The sequence below is a fragment of the Pan paniscus genome, chromosome 2, assembly GCF_029289425.2.
Source record: "Pan paniscus chromosome 2, NHGRI_mPanPan1-v2.0_pri, whole genome shotgun sequence".
Taxonomy (NCBI): domain Eukaryota; kingdom Metazoa; phylum Chordata; class Mammalia; order Primates; family Hominidae; genus Pan; species Pan paniscus.
In genome coordinates, this window is record NC_085926.1 from 195,212,795 (window position 1) to 195,228,998 (window position 16,204).

Sequence of the window (16,204 nt, forward strand, 5' to 3'; positions counted from 1 at the left end):
GGAGAATGTGGTCAGGGACCGTGACTCAGCTTAAGAAGGTAATGGGAGCTTACATGCGGAAAACCCCAAGATGCTTTCATCTGCTGTGCATTTATGCTCCATTAAGCCCCAGGGGATTATATTTTGAGGTGCCTCTTAAGTCAGGATATAGGATGGACTAATGTTTATTATTTGTGATAGGGTGCCTAAGGGAGAAGGCTCAGAAATGCCTGTCTCCTTAGCTGGAAGTGACAACATGAGAACCGAGACATTTTGGTTTTTGCACCACAAAGCCTTTCTCTGGGGAATGAGACCAGATCGGAGCACATGAGCTTTGGAGAAGTGATGGATCCTTTCCTGAAACTGAGGCTCAGAGAGACATGCCGTCTTATCCAAGCTCATCAGATGGAAACAGGCAGAGTCAATATGGGAACCCAAGTATTATGGCTCCTGGCTTTCTTACTGAGCCGCACAAAGCAGAATACACTTACCTAACAGGAGCACTAAAAACTACTCTCTTAATGGGCTACAATTGGTTTTACTAGAAGCATCGATTTTTTTTTTTTTTTTTGAGATGGAGTCTCGCTCTGTCGCCCAGGCTGGAGTGCAGTGGCGCGATATTGGCTCATGCAACCTCTGCCTCCCGGGTTCAAACGACTCTTCTGCCTCAGCCTCCCCAGTAGCTGGGATTATAGGCACCCACCACCATGCCCGGCTAATTTTTGTATTTTTAGTAGAGACTGGGTTTCACCATACTGGTCAGGCTGGTCTCAAACTCCTGACCTTGTGATCTGCCTGCCTCAGCCTGCCAAAGTGCTGGCATTACGGGTGTGAGCCACTGCGCCCGGCAGAAACAATAGTAATATCATCTAGTCCAATTACCTCATTTATAGATGAGAACACTTAGGCTCAGAATAGGAAACTGACTTGCTTAATGTCACAATAATTTTAGCAGTAGAGGCTGGTGTAGGTCACAGATCAGCTGCCTGTGGTCAGCACTGACAGCTCTTTCCACGAATGTTTAATATTAAGTTCCACTGACTGTGACATATATCTCTATCTCTGTCTACAGCTACATTTATATCTATATCTACACACATGTTCTACCGACTATGGCCACACCACCAGCTCCCATGCCCATACACCCACGTGTGAACCAAGAGGTAATCAGCCACTTCCTTACCTTCATTTTTTTATTTTTTGTTTTTCATTTCTGAGAGAGTCTCATTCTGCCACCCAGGCTGGAGTGCAGTGGCGCGATCTCGGCTCACTATAACCTCCGCCTCCCAGGTTCAAGTGATTCTCCTGCCTCAGCCTCCTAAGTAGCTGGGATTACAGGCACACCCCCCACACCCAGCTAATTTTTGTATTTTTAGTAGAGACGGGGTTTCGCCATGTTGGCCAGGCTGGTCTTGATCTCCTCACCTCAGGTGATCCACCTGCCTTGGCCTCCCAAAGTGCTGGGATTACAGGCATGAGCCACCATGCCAGCCCACTTCCTTACCTTTAAACTGGCATATCTTTCCAGTTTTATAAAGGGGATAAAAATGTCTCTTAATTTTAAAGCATTTAAAAGCAACCAGTGAAAGAAAATCCCCAGATATTTGCTACCTTTTTTTCTTTCTCTTTTTCACATCAGGCAGGTAATGTGCCAATGACGATGTCTACAAGGTTTGAGGGAGGCACCTCTGAAAACCGAATCATCATGCTTGCGAACTACAAAAGACTCTTTCTTGGTACTTTTCTTGTTTGAAAGTACCTACATCTTGAAAGGCTCAAGACTCAGAAAGTCAGAGCGGAGAGTTGGGTGCCATGCTCCATTCTGCTTTTCCTGAAGTGCCTCAAATGCTAGGCAGAGTCCCTGCACTCTCCGTGATAGGAATCTCCTCTGTGGCCAAAATTGGGCCTCCGTTTTTTCACCGCAGGAATATACATGGCCTCATGGCCATCTCCTGCCTGGGCAGCAGCAAAGCCTCCCCAGACTGCTCTGCCCTGTGGAAGAAAAGGCCTGGGTCCTGCTGTTTTCCCAGTCTCCTTTCCTGGGAGGTGGCCATGACTCGCTCCCATTAACCTGGGCAGAGGCTGTTTCCCATCTCTTCCTGCATGAGTTACTTCGTGGAGCCTCGGAGGAGGAGCCCTGGACTCTGCTCGCCTGGGATTCCTGCTGTTCTACCCACTGTCCACCCAGAAGCTCCCTTCCCCGGGTCTGACATGACTTTCTCTTCTGAGCCAGGCCCAGCAGGAAGGATGCGTTTGTGTTCGGCCCTGCATTCCTGCAGTGTCCCTCGGGTGTGTGGCTGGAAATGATTTGTGTAAGGCACTCAGCCAGCCTCCCTTTTAATCACTCCCATACTCACAGACAGAGGGAATCCCAGCCCCTCACCCAGGAGAGGGAAGGAACCTCCTTCATTTTGACAGGGTCTCCCTCCGTGGTGGGGTAAGCAGTGATTCCGGTCTCCAGGAAAGATGCTGCCAAGAGCCTCTTTCTCTGAGGCCTAATTATGAGATCGATATCTTCAGGAACCCCTCCTGCTTCCCTGGAGCTTCTGCAGGCAGACACTGCCCAGATAATGTTCAAACATGCATTGACCCGGCAGGGCTTCCTGAGCACCACTCTGGCTGGGGAGGAGGACGGGATCAGCTGGGCCTGGAAGAATGGGCAGGGTTTGCTTAGGACGTTTCGGGGAGGCAGATGGTGTAAGCTGGGGATGGGGTGAGGAAGGGAGAGAGTTAGGGGCAGCTTGAGGGAAATAGGGGTGTTTGTTGGGGAAGAGTGAGTGATGACTGGTCAGAGTCCCAACAGCAAACAGAGGACACAATTAAAATGGGATAGTTCCAGGAAAGTTTATTTGCATAGGTGTGATCACAGGGAAACCACAAAGAATAGTGCAGTTAACTGGTCTTAGTAAGAGCCAAGGTGTTATCACCTCTAGGCACAAAGAGACAAAGACCAGAACAGAGAGTCCTGCAGAGCAACTTGACTTAGAAGGAACGAAGACTTCAGTCCAAGGGCACAGCAAGCTGGAGGCAACCTTGCAGGGAGAGACCCAGGCAGAGCTGGATTTGTAGTGACGCTGGCGAAGTTTAAGCTTCAGGATCCCACGCTTGCACAGGTGACTTCCAAAGCCAGGAGGAGTTCTAGCGATGTATTCATATGTCACACATTTTGTAAATTTTGCAAAAGTAAGATAGTTTCATCCCAGTTTCCCTCCACTATACATATCTCATGGTTGGGTGGCTTTGGAGTCGTTGCGGGCATTTTTAGGATCTGGTTAAGGGGGACATGGGTTTTGGTTTGGTTGGGTATATGTAAGTTGCTCACAGCCACTTTTTTTTTTCTTTAGGATGGAGTCTCACTCTGTCACCCAGGCTGGAGTGCAATGGTGCAATCTCAGCTCACTGCAACCTCCGCCTCCCGGATTCAAGTGATTCTCTTGCCTCAGCCTCCCGAGTAGCTGGGATTACAGGTGTGCACCACCATAGCCAGCTAATTCTTGTATTTTTAGTAGAGATGAGGTTTTACCATGTTGTCCAGGCTGGTCTCGATCTCCTGACTTCAAGTGATCCGCCCACCTCGGCCTCCCAAAGTGTTGGGATTATAGGCATGAGCCACTGCACCCAGCCCACAGTCACTTCTGAATATACTTAATTCATCACTAGCTGTCCTGATGTCAAAATGGCTTTCAGGAATACTCTCACCTCCAACTCACCTGGTGTCATGACTTGAAGGTGATGACAGGTCATATTGCAATATGTATGTGGTTAGTGGAAGAGAACAGAGGTTTGTAAGGCATGGAACCAGAAGATAGCCTATGGAAAATTCTTCCCATCATCAGACGTACAATTTTAAGTGGAGAATTCAGTTCTCTTGGTCAGAAACATAATGTAGTACATGCAACTCTAAATACACCATACTATTTTCTCTTAAAATGGAATCTCACCCTTCAGAAATTCTTAAACGTCTGTGTTTGTAGCCTATAAGCATAACAACATTTCAGATCGTACCAAAAGTAGTAATTTTTTAAGAAGAAGAAAGAAAAGGCAGGTAGAAATAAAGGCCCTTGGACCAGTTGGTAATCTTATTGTTAAAGGAAAGTAAAACATATTAACTCACTGGGAAAAGCTTTACATTTCTTGCTACTTTGATAAAAAATGCTGACATCTTTGAAGCTGTCTTAGATTGGGTTCCCTGGAGGCTGACCATGAAATGGAAAGTTGTGGGCCGGAGGCTTACCGTGGAGACATATGTGTGAGGAAATGAGGGTGGCAGGATTGGGAGAAGCTGATCAGAAATATGGCCTCAGCCAATCTGATATCCCCAGCAGCTGAAGGATGGCTGTGTTGGCCTGAAGAGGGGATCTGTGCGGTGGCCACAGCTCCCTCCACAGATGATAACGTAGGTCTCATGATACATCACTACAATGGGGACACCAAAGACAAACTGACTTCTCATGTACATCACTGCAATGGGGACACCAAAGACAAATGGACTTCTCATGATACATCACTACAATGGGGACACCAAAGACAAACTGACTTATAAGTGTCATCAGCTCAAAGAGTAATTAAGATTATTTCCTGCACCAGGAAATTTGAAATGTCCGAAATCTTAGTTATATATGGAAGAAAATGATAATGTTCCATCATTTGACATTCTATCATTTGACAATAATCTCAAAATTCCACATGATGTTACAATGAGTGGTGAAACTGAAACAGTTCTAGATGATCAATGATAAAAATAAAATTTCAGGCTGGGCACGGTGGTTCAGTCCTGTAATCCCAGCACTTTGGGTGGCTGAGGCAGGTGGATCACCTGAGGTCAGGAGTTCAAGACCAGCCTGGCCAACATGGCAAAACCCCATCTCTACTAAAAATACAAAAATTAGCTGGGTGTGGTGGCGCATGCCTGTAATCCCCGGTACTCGGGAGGCTGAGACAGGAGAATCGCTTGAACCTAGGAGGCAGAGGTTGCAGTGAGCTGAGATTGCACCACTGCACTCCAGCCTGGGTGACAGAGCAAGACTCCATCTCAAAAAATAAAATAAAATAAAATAAATTTCAACCAAGCCTACTGAAGACTGCGTTATATTTCCATTCTTTCTGTGGGAAATTATATTACACAGTTGTTGTATGAGATGTAAAGTATATGCAGCAGAAAGATATGGGGAAAAGGTATTGTAGAGTTTTCTAGGCAATTAAGAAAAATATCGTTATTTTTCTACGTTTTGTGATACTGTGTTGTTTGTAAGCTTTTTAAAAAGTGTAATTTGTCACCATTTCTTTTCTCATTCTAAATAGAGATTCCCTTTCGTATCTAACATGTCATTCGTAACTGTGGGCTGGTAACACTGCAAGCTTAGTCCATAAAACCAGGATCCACACTGAGATCCCGCGACCTCACAGTCCTCCCTTCCTCAGGTGTCCTAGAGCTTCCCTTTGGCTGAGCCCAACAGAAGCCAGGGAGCCGCTCTAGGTCAGCCTCTTGGGTGGAGGGCAGGATGACAGAGGGTGGAGAGTGGATCAGGAGGCACACATTGAAGCTAACAGGCACAGCTCAGCAATATGGAGCCAAATCATAGAGTCCTTGAAGGCTAGACTCAGCTTGCCCTTTATTCATGGAAAAATGACATCTGAGTGACATAAAGACAAAAATCTATATTGAAGGAGCCTTTAATCCAGGGTCATAGAAGATGCCTGCCGCTCACCACGGGTGAACCAAAGTCCCGCATTCACGCACAGGCCGGAGGACGTGTCTGCTCCTTCTCTCCTCTTCTGTGGCCTGGAGAATTTGCGTCTCAAAGGAAACTGTTGGGAAGAAGCCAGCAAACAACACCATGAAGGCAAAGGGTCAGAGCACCACCACCGTGGACATGACCACCCTAAGCCAATCAGAGGCTGCCATGAGTCCGTTGATGCTGTTAGCAGCCCTGATATCCTGAGTGTCCAGGTACATCCACCCACCTCCACGCTGTAGTTGAGGCCCTGTCTTCTTGTTTCTTCCTCACCCGGTCAACTCCCTGAGGCAGCTCTGCGTGGCCAGTGCCAGCTGCACAAACAGAATCAGAGGGCCCTCCCGCCCTTGGAAGATAGTAGCCCAAGTGTGGGGTGGAGGTGCCAGAACCGAATCCTCTGTTGACTCTTCTGTGACTGTCCTGGGGAAATGAAATCCTGGCCTCTTTCCCTAGGTCTCTTCCTATTCTGTTGGATCCTGAGATTCCAGAGTGACCTTCTTTCCTCTTCTCATCCCATCAACGTTCTCCTTGACTGGTCTCTCCTACACTTTGTCTTCCACCACAAGCCAGGACTCCTGGATCTGCCATTATCTCCAGCCAGCTGGCCTTCCTCGGATCCTTAATGCAGCTTCCTGTGACGCACCCCTGCTCGGGTGTTCCAAAAATACTTCAAAGGCAATATGTTCAAGACCAAACTCACCAAATCCTGACAATCTTCCCGTTACAATAGTGCTCAGATCTGTTGTTTCCCATTCTCTCTCTGCTTCACTCCCCTACGTAGGCTCCTATTACCTCCTGGCCAGACCATTGTCTCAACCTCCTCCGGCTAGACCTGTTGCAGCCACTCTGTTCAGCTCCCTGCCTTGAGAATCCACCGCACTCACCGTGCGACGGTGAGATTCCTAAAACACAGCGTGTCACTTCTCCGCTCAAACACCTTCTGGGGCTCCCTGTCGCCTCAGAAATGGAATCCAAACCTCTCAGCCTGGCCATTTTTATTCTGTAGTCAGGCATGCATGTGGTATTGCAGTTATTTTAAAATATAAAATTATATATTTGCCCCCAAACGACTTCTCCCTGCTCCCCATTAGACAGTGAAGTTCTCGAGGAGGAGACAGGGCCCGGGGCACAACTGGCACCCAGGAAATGCTCGCTCAATGAATGAGCACTTTTACCTCGGCCTCTCTTTCTACTTTTGTCACTCACTTGTGTCTCCAACCCACCCTCCCCGATTGGGCTAGTCAAACCCATGTGCTCACTGCTCACCCGCGTGCCCAAATTCACCTCTCATCTGTGCTGTTCACGTGTGCCCCACTGACGGCTTTCTTCCCTAGTCCCCCCGCCACTTCCTTTCAGCCTCTGCCCACATGTGTATGTGGGAACACAGGCATGCACACACGCACATGTCACATATACACTGCACACACACCACACACAACACACAACCACATGCACATGTGCACATGTCACATGCACACTGCACACACACCACACACATATGCACACACCACACACAACACAGAGACCACATACACACGTGCACATGTCACATGCACACTGCACACACACCACACACACCACACGACCACATACACATGTGCACATGTCACATGCACACTGCACACACACCACACACAACACACGACCACATACACATGTGCACATGTCACATGCACACTGCACACACACCACACACATATGCACACACCACACACAACACACGACCACATGCACATGTGCACATGTCACATATACACTGCACACACACCGCACACATATGCACACACCACACACAACACACGACCACATGCACATGTGCACATGCCACATATACACTGCACACACACCACACACAACACACGACCACATACACATGTGCACATGTCACATGCACACTGCACACACACCACACACATATGCACACACCACACACAACACACGACCACATGCACATGTGCACATGCCACATATACACTGCACACACACCACACACAACACACGACCACATACAGATGTGCACATGTCACATGCACATGGCACACACAACACACATGACACACGACCATATACACATGTGCACATGTCACATGCACACGACACACACAACACACATGACACACAGCCACATACACATGTGCACATGTCACATGCACACGGCAAACACACCACACATGACACACGACCACATACAGATGTGCACATGTCACATATACACTGCACACACACCACACACAACACACAACCACATGCACATGTGCACATGTCACATGCACACTGCACACACACCACACACAACACACGACCACATACAGATGTGCACATGTCACATATACACTGCACACACACCACACACAACACACGACCACATGCACATGTGCACATGTCACATGCACACTGCACACACACCACACACAACACACGACCACATACACATATGCACATGCCACATATACACTGCACACACACCACACACATATGCACACACCACACACAACACAGAGACCACATACACACGTGCACATGTCACATGCACACTGCACACACACCACACACATATGCACACACCACACACAACACAGAGACCACATACACACGTGTACATGTCACATGCACACTGCACACACACCACACACAACACACGACCACATACACATGTGCACATGTCACATATACACTGCACACACACCACACATATATGCACACAACACAGAGACCACATACACATATGCACATGCCACATATACACTGCACACACACCACACATATATGCACACACCACACACAACACAGAGACCACATACACATGTGCACATGTCACATGCACACTGCACACACACCACACACAACACACGACCACATACACATGTGCACATGTCACATGCACACTGCACACACACCACACACATATGCACACACCACACACAACACACGACCACATGCACATGTGCACATGTCACATGCACACTGTACACACACCACACACATATGCACACACCACACACAACACAGAGAGCACATACACACGTGCACATGTCACCTGCACACGGCACACACACCACACACGACACACGACCACATACACGTGCACATGTTACATGCACACTGCACACACACCACACACGCACACACACCACACACAACACACAGACCACATACACATGTGCACATACCACATATACACTGTATACACACACCACACTACACACATTACATACTGCACATGACACTGCACATACACACCACACACACGCACACCCCCACACACACCCCCACACATGCACACACACACCCGCACACACACCACACACATATGCACACACCACACACAACACACGACCACATACACATGTGCACATGTCACATGCACACTGCACACACACCACACACATATGCACACACCACACACAACACGGAGACCACATACACACGTGCACATGTCACCTGCACACTGCACACACACCACACACATGCACACACCACACACAACACAGACCACATACACACGTGCACATGTCACATGCACACTGCACACACACCACACACAACACACGACCACATGCACATGTGCATGTCACATGCACACTGCACACACACCACACATCTATGCACACAACACAGAGACCACATACGCATGTGCACATGTCACATATACACTGCACACACACCACACATATATGCACACACCACACACAACACACGACCACATACACATGTGCACATGTCACATGCACACCGCACACACACCACACACATATGCACACACCACACACAACAGAGAGACCACATACACACGTGCACATGTCACATGCACACTGCACACACACCACACACAACACACGACCACATGCACATGTGCACGTCACATGCACACTGCACACACACCACACATATATGCACACAACACAGAGACCACATACGCATGCGCACATGTCACATATACACTGCACACACACCACACATATATGCACACACCACACACAACACAGAGACCACATACACATGTGCACATACCACATATACACTGTATACACACACCACACTACACACATTACATACTGCACATGACACTGCACATACACACCACACACACACGCACACCCCCACACACACACCCCCACACACCCCCACACACACGCACACACACCCCCGCACACACCCCCCCACACATATGCACACCCCCCCACAAACACCCCCCCCCACACACACACCCCCCCACACACACACCCGCACACACACCCCCACACATATGCACACACCCCCACAAACACCCCCCCACACCTGCACACCCCCCCACACACACCCCCCCCACACGCACACCACACACACACACCCCCCACACACACATGCACACCACACACACACACCCACACACACATGCACACCACACACACACACCCCCCCACACACACATGCACACCACACACACACACCCCCCACAAACACCCCCCCACACCCGCACACACACACCCCCACACACACCCCCCACACACGCACACCACACACACACACACATGCACACCACACACACACACCCCCCACACACATGCACACCACACACACACCCCCCCCACAAACACCCCCCCACACCCGCACACACACACCCCCCACACACACCCCCACACACGCACACCACACACACACACCCCACACACCCTCCCACACACGCACACCACACACACACACACCCCCACACACCCCCCCCACACCCCACACACACACACACCCCACACACACACACACCCCACACACACACCACACACACACACACACACCCCCCCCACAAACTCACACACTGCTTTGCCTGTGAAGGCTTTCTTGCTTCTTTCTCCTCCCCTTTTTCTCCCCAGGAACTAATCTCTCACAAGTTCCACAGCATTTGTTCGTATGCCTCCTATGGCGCAGATCATATTTTGCTGACATATTTCACTTACTGGTTTACAAGTCTTATCTCCTACTAGACAGAGAGAGCCTCCAGGACGCAGCTGGCAGCATTCATTTTTTCTCTCCAACAGCAACTGGCCTACAGTGGGTATTTAACACCCGACTGTGAATGAATGCATTTGCCCTTCAAAGCAGGAAGGCCTTTCTTCTTGCTGTGGGTTAAACATATATTTTATTTCCACATATATAATTCATGATTGCATTCTTACTGCAAAACACTCAAACAATATAAATAAAGCTACAGTTCCTTTTGCTTAGCCCTAATCCCAATCCTCTCCCCATTTACATACCTATAAAATCCAGGTGTAATATAGTTTTGTGGGTTTGTTAGTTTGTTTTTTACAAAAGTGGTATATGGTATAAATTATTCTGCAGCTTGATTCTTTCCCTGTACAATATGTCAAAGCTATCTTTTTTATCTTTCTATGTATTAGATATATCATACCTAATAGCTGCAAGATACCATCGTTTGTATGTGTCAAGGTTTACTTAACCACTTCTTTATTGGTAGACATTAGCTTTTTCCAGTCTTGTCTTTTCTTTTCTTTTTCTTTTTTTTTCTTACATGGAGTCTTGCTCTGTCGCCAGGCTGGAGTGCAGTGGAGCGATCTCAGCTCACTGCAACCTCCAACTCCCCGGTGCAAGTCATTCTGCTTCAGCCTCCCCGAGTAGCTGGGATTACAGGCACGCACCACCATGCCAGCTAATTTTTGTATTTTTTTTGTAGAAACGGGGTTTCACCGTGTTGGCCAGGATGATCTTGATCTCCTGACCTCGTGATCCATCCAGCTTGGCCTCCCAAAGTGCTGGGATTACAGGCGTGAGCCTCCACGCCCGGCTTTTCCAATGTTTTCTTACAGCAATGCTGCACTAAGCATCCTGCACATTGCTTCTTGCACATGCCTTCTTCTAGAATAAAGAGAGGAAGTAGAACTTCTGAGTCAAAAGAAAGGCACATTTAAGGTTGTATTAGATTTAAGCAAAACAATTACATTAGATGTCAAATTGACTTCCAGAGAGATTGTATTTATACTCCCCCAAACCCTTGCCATCACTTGATATTATAAATCTTTAACATTTTCGTCGATCCAATGAGAGAAAAAAGGCGTTGCCTTAATGTGCTTTTTCCCATTTATTCCAAGTGAGGTTGAACATCATTTTATGGGTTTGTTGGCCATTTGGCTTTTCTCTTCTGTGAAATGTACATATTATTGCCCATTGCTATATTTGGTAGCTTGCCTTTTTCTTATTGATTTGTAGGATATCTTTACACATTATAGCTATTACTTCTTTGTCTATTATTAATAAATATATGTGGGAAACATTTTATCTGAATCTGTTGCTTGTCTTTTAATTTTCTTGAGTGTGTCTATTTTGCTTCATGTGATTTCTTTATTTTTATTTTTATTTTTTTAGAGCTGGAGTCTCACTCTGTCACCCAGGCTGGAGTGCAGGCGCCACCTTGGCTCACTGCAACCTCCACGTCCTGGGTTCAAGTGATTCTCTTGTCTCAGCCTCCTGAGTAGCTGGGATTACAGGCGTACATCACCATGCCAGGCTAACTTTTGTATTTTTAGTAGAGATGGGGTTTCACCGTGTTGGCCAGGCTAGTCTAGAACTTCTGATCTCAGGTGATCCACCTGCCTCAGCCTCCCAAAGTGCTGGGATTACAGGCGTGAGACACTGTGTCCGGCCCAGGTGATTTCCTTTTAATCCAAATTTGCTTTTTTCCAAATGAATATCTGATTGTCCCAGCATTCTTTGTGGAAATACTCATCTGTTTCCCAATAATGTGAAATGGCACTCTTACCATGTAGTAAAATTTCCCATCGGCATGGATCTATCCCTGGACTTTTAACTTTCCTTTGTCACTCCATTTAAAGTCTGTGTCTTATAAACAGGATTAAGATAGGTTTTTGCGGCTGTGCTGCGTGGTGGCTCATGCCTGTAATCCTAGCACTTTGGGAGGCCAAGGCGGGTGGATCACCTGAAGTCAAGAGTTCAAGACCAACCTGGCCAACATGGTTAAATGTCGTCTCTACTAAAAATTCAAAAATTAGCCGGGCGTAGTGGCACGTGCTTGTAGTCCCAGCTACTTAGGAGGCTGAGGCAGGAGAATCGCTTGAACCCGGGAGGCGGAGGTTGCAGTGAGCGGAGATCACACCACTGTGTTCCAGCCTGGGTGACAGCACGAGACTCCGTCTCAGAAAAAAAAGATAGATTTTTGGTTTTTTAGCCCAGTCTATATTCTGTCTTTTAAAGAGAGAATTCAGTTCATTCTCTGTGTACACAGAGATAGTGTACAACAATAGTGTACAACTGTTGTATTTCATTTTATTCCTTCCAGCTTATGTTTCTAATGATTTTTTTTCTTAATTTTAGTGGCTTGCTCAGGTTGCTTTCCACCCTTATTAATGTGGACATTTTCATTCCGTGAATGGTTATATCACCTTTCCTTTCCTGGTGTTCATAATCAAACTCTATTTCTTTAGTATTACAGGGATACGAGATATGATTTCTCCACTCAGACACTATTCTCCGACTATTCCTCCCCTTCAGGTGTTTCTTTCCTCCACCAATGAGATATTCAGAATACCATTACTTTCCCCATTTTCTTCCTGTCACCCCAATTAGTCTATGGAATGCTTTTACTCCCCATGCCCTGTCGCCAGCGTCTAGGTGCAGCTGAAACTGCTTAGCACTTTTCTTTCTAAATCCTGTCTCTACTGAAAATACAAAATCAGGCAGGTGTGGTGGTGCATGCCTGTAATCCCTGCTGTTCAGGAGGTTGAGAATTTCCTTTGCAGTGTTTCACTTCTATTTCAAGAATCCTTATTCAGTGTTACACATTTCCAGACAGTCTGTCATTATCCATTTATATTTAATAATGCATATGTATATATCAATACATACATAAATACATATATATACATACACATGTGGGTATATATGGTTAAATATGTATGTATATCTACACATATATAGTTAAGCATGATTTATCATTCACTTCTGTTTCCTCTTTTCTTCTCTGTTAGAATTCATTGGATTTTGGTTGAAGTCTTTTTTTTCTTTTTTTTCTGAGATGACCTAAATGATCCACCCGCCTTGGCCTCCCAAAGTCCTGGGATTATAGGGCGTGAGGCACTGTGCCGGGCTTATTTTGGTTGAGGTCTTTAAAACTCTTTTCTTCAGAGACTGCATGTGAGCGATGTAATTTTTGAATCCTTGCATACGTGTGTGTGTGTGTGTGTGTGTGTGTGTGTTTCACTCCTGTGGGTGAATGATGGCTTGGCTAGGTACAGAATTCCAAGGCTGCAGTCTTTATAACCCGTGAGTCTGTATCTGTCAGGCCGCTGTCTTTTGTCCCTGTTGTCCTCTTTGATTCAGTTATTGGTCCCCTGTTAGGTCTCCTAAATCTGCCCTGCAAATGGCTCCCATTTTCCCCGACAGTTTCTACCCCTCTGCATTTTGCTCTGTGGTTTGCAGTATTCCTCACATTCATCCGTCAAGCCACGAATTCAAGCCTTATCTCTGGCTATCTTTCCACTTAAATTATCCAGTTCACTTTTTGGTTAAATAAGAATGTTTTGACCAGGCACGGTGGCTCACGCCTGTAATCCCAGCACTTTGGGAGGCCGAGGCAGGTGGATCACTTGAGGTCAGGAGTTCAAGACCAGCCTGGCCAACGTGGTGAAAACCCATCTCTACTAAAGATACAAAATCAGCCAGGTGTGGTGGCGCATGCCTGTAATACCAGCTACTCAGGAGGCTGAGGCAGGAGAATCACTTGAACTCAGGAGGCGGAGCCTGCAGTGAGCCGAGAGCGAGCCACTGCACTCCAGCCTGGGAAACAGAGTAAGACTCTGTCTCAAAAAAAAAGAAGAAAAAAAAAAAGAATGTTTTGAAGTTTCAGGCCATATTTGTTGAGTTCTTCTGCTGTTGTTGTTGTTGCACTGTGCTGTGTCTCCCTGGAAGCCCGTTCTGGAATTTTGGTAGTTTGTTGTTATTGTTGCACTGTGCTCTGTCTCCCTGGAAGCTCTGCGGAAGCCTGTTCTGGAATTTTGGTAGTTCTGTTGCTGTTGTTGCACTGTGCTCTGTCTCCTTGGAAGCTCTGTGGAAGCCTGTTCTGGAATTTTGGTAGTTCTGTTGCTGTTGTTGCACTGTGCTCTGTCTCCTTGGAAGCTCTACGGAAGCCTGTTCTGGAATTTTGGTAGTTCTGTTGCTGTTGCACTGTGCTCTGTCTCCCTGGAAGCCCATTCTAGAATTTTGGTGCATTCCTCCCTTTGCACCTTCGGCCTCCTTGGTATGTTGTTTCCTTTCTTTGCCTGACCCCTGTGGCTCAGCAGCTAGAAAACCACAGGTTGTGGAGGGGCCTCGGTGCTGTTGGTCCCTGGAGGTCCAGGTAAGAGCAGGCAGACCAGTAGGCATTCCCTATTGAGCAAGAGGAGCTGCCCTGGGTCTCACAGCTCACCTGTTCAGTTCCTCCTTAGCTTTTTGGGGGCTGGGGAGACAAGTATGTGTATGTGGCCAGAGCCGTACTTCCCTTAGAATCTCATCCAGGCTCTCTTAGAGGGGAGGAAGCCCCACTTCACCACCCAGCATATTTCCTTCAGGCTCTTGCCTTCCTGCTGGCCGCAGTAACAAGTTGGCTTGGAATAGGTGGTGGGTAGTGGCTGGAATGGTATGTTATGTGGAGGGAAGGCAGACACATTAAGCTGCTGCTGTCCCAGAATCCCCGTGTCTTCACATTCTATTCAGGTTTTCCGATCTCTAGAGTCAGGTAGTCCCTGAATCACTACCTCAGAGCTGTTTCGTTTGTTTTTTGAGACAGAGTCTCACTGTGTCGCCTGGGCTGGAGTGCCGTGGCATGATCTTCTTGGCTCACTGCAGCCTCTGCCTCCCGGGTTCGAGCGATTCTCCTGCCTCAGCCTCCCAAGTAGCTGGGATTACAGGTGCCTATCACACCTGGCTAATTTTTGTATGTTTAGAAGAGATGGGGTTTCACCATGTTGGCCAGGCTGGTCCTGAACCCCTAGTCTCAAGTGATCCACCCGCCTCGTCCTCCTGAAGTGCTAGGATTACAGTCGTGAGTCACCGCACCCGGCCTAAAATTTTTAATTGAGGTAAAATAGATATAAAATGTACCATCTTACCCATTTTAGGGATATGGTTCAGCAGTGTTAATTGCACTCACATTGTTCTGCAACCATCTCCAGAACTATTTTTATCTTATAAAGTTGAAACTACACCCATTAAACAACACATCCCCCTTCCTCCCTCCCCAGCCCCTGGCAACCACCATTCTACATTCTGTCTCCAGGAATTTGACTATTGTAACTACTTCCTGTGAGTGGAATCACACAGTATTTGTCCTTTTGTGACTGGCGTATTTCACTTAGCGCAATGCCCTCGAGTTTCGTCCATGCTGCAGCATGTGTTGGAATTTCCCTCCTCTCTAAGGCTTTTAAAGAGTGTTCCACTGTGCACACCACATTGTGTTTACCTGTTCGTCTGTCGACGGATACTTATGTGGCTTCCAGCTTTTGGCT

The 16,204-nt window shown here is 47.3% G+C and overlaps 1 pseudogene; it reads right to left on the reverse strand.

The window, feature by feature from the left end:
• Positions 1 to 1,612: 1,612 nt before the first annotated feature.
• Positions 1,613 to 1,707, reverse strand: LOC112439506 (small nucleolar RNA U13; annotated as a pseudogene).
• Between the last annotated feature and the right edge of the window lie 14,497 nt (positions 1,708 to 16,204).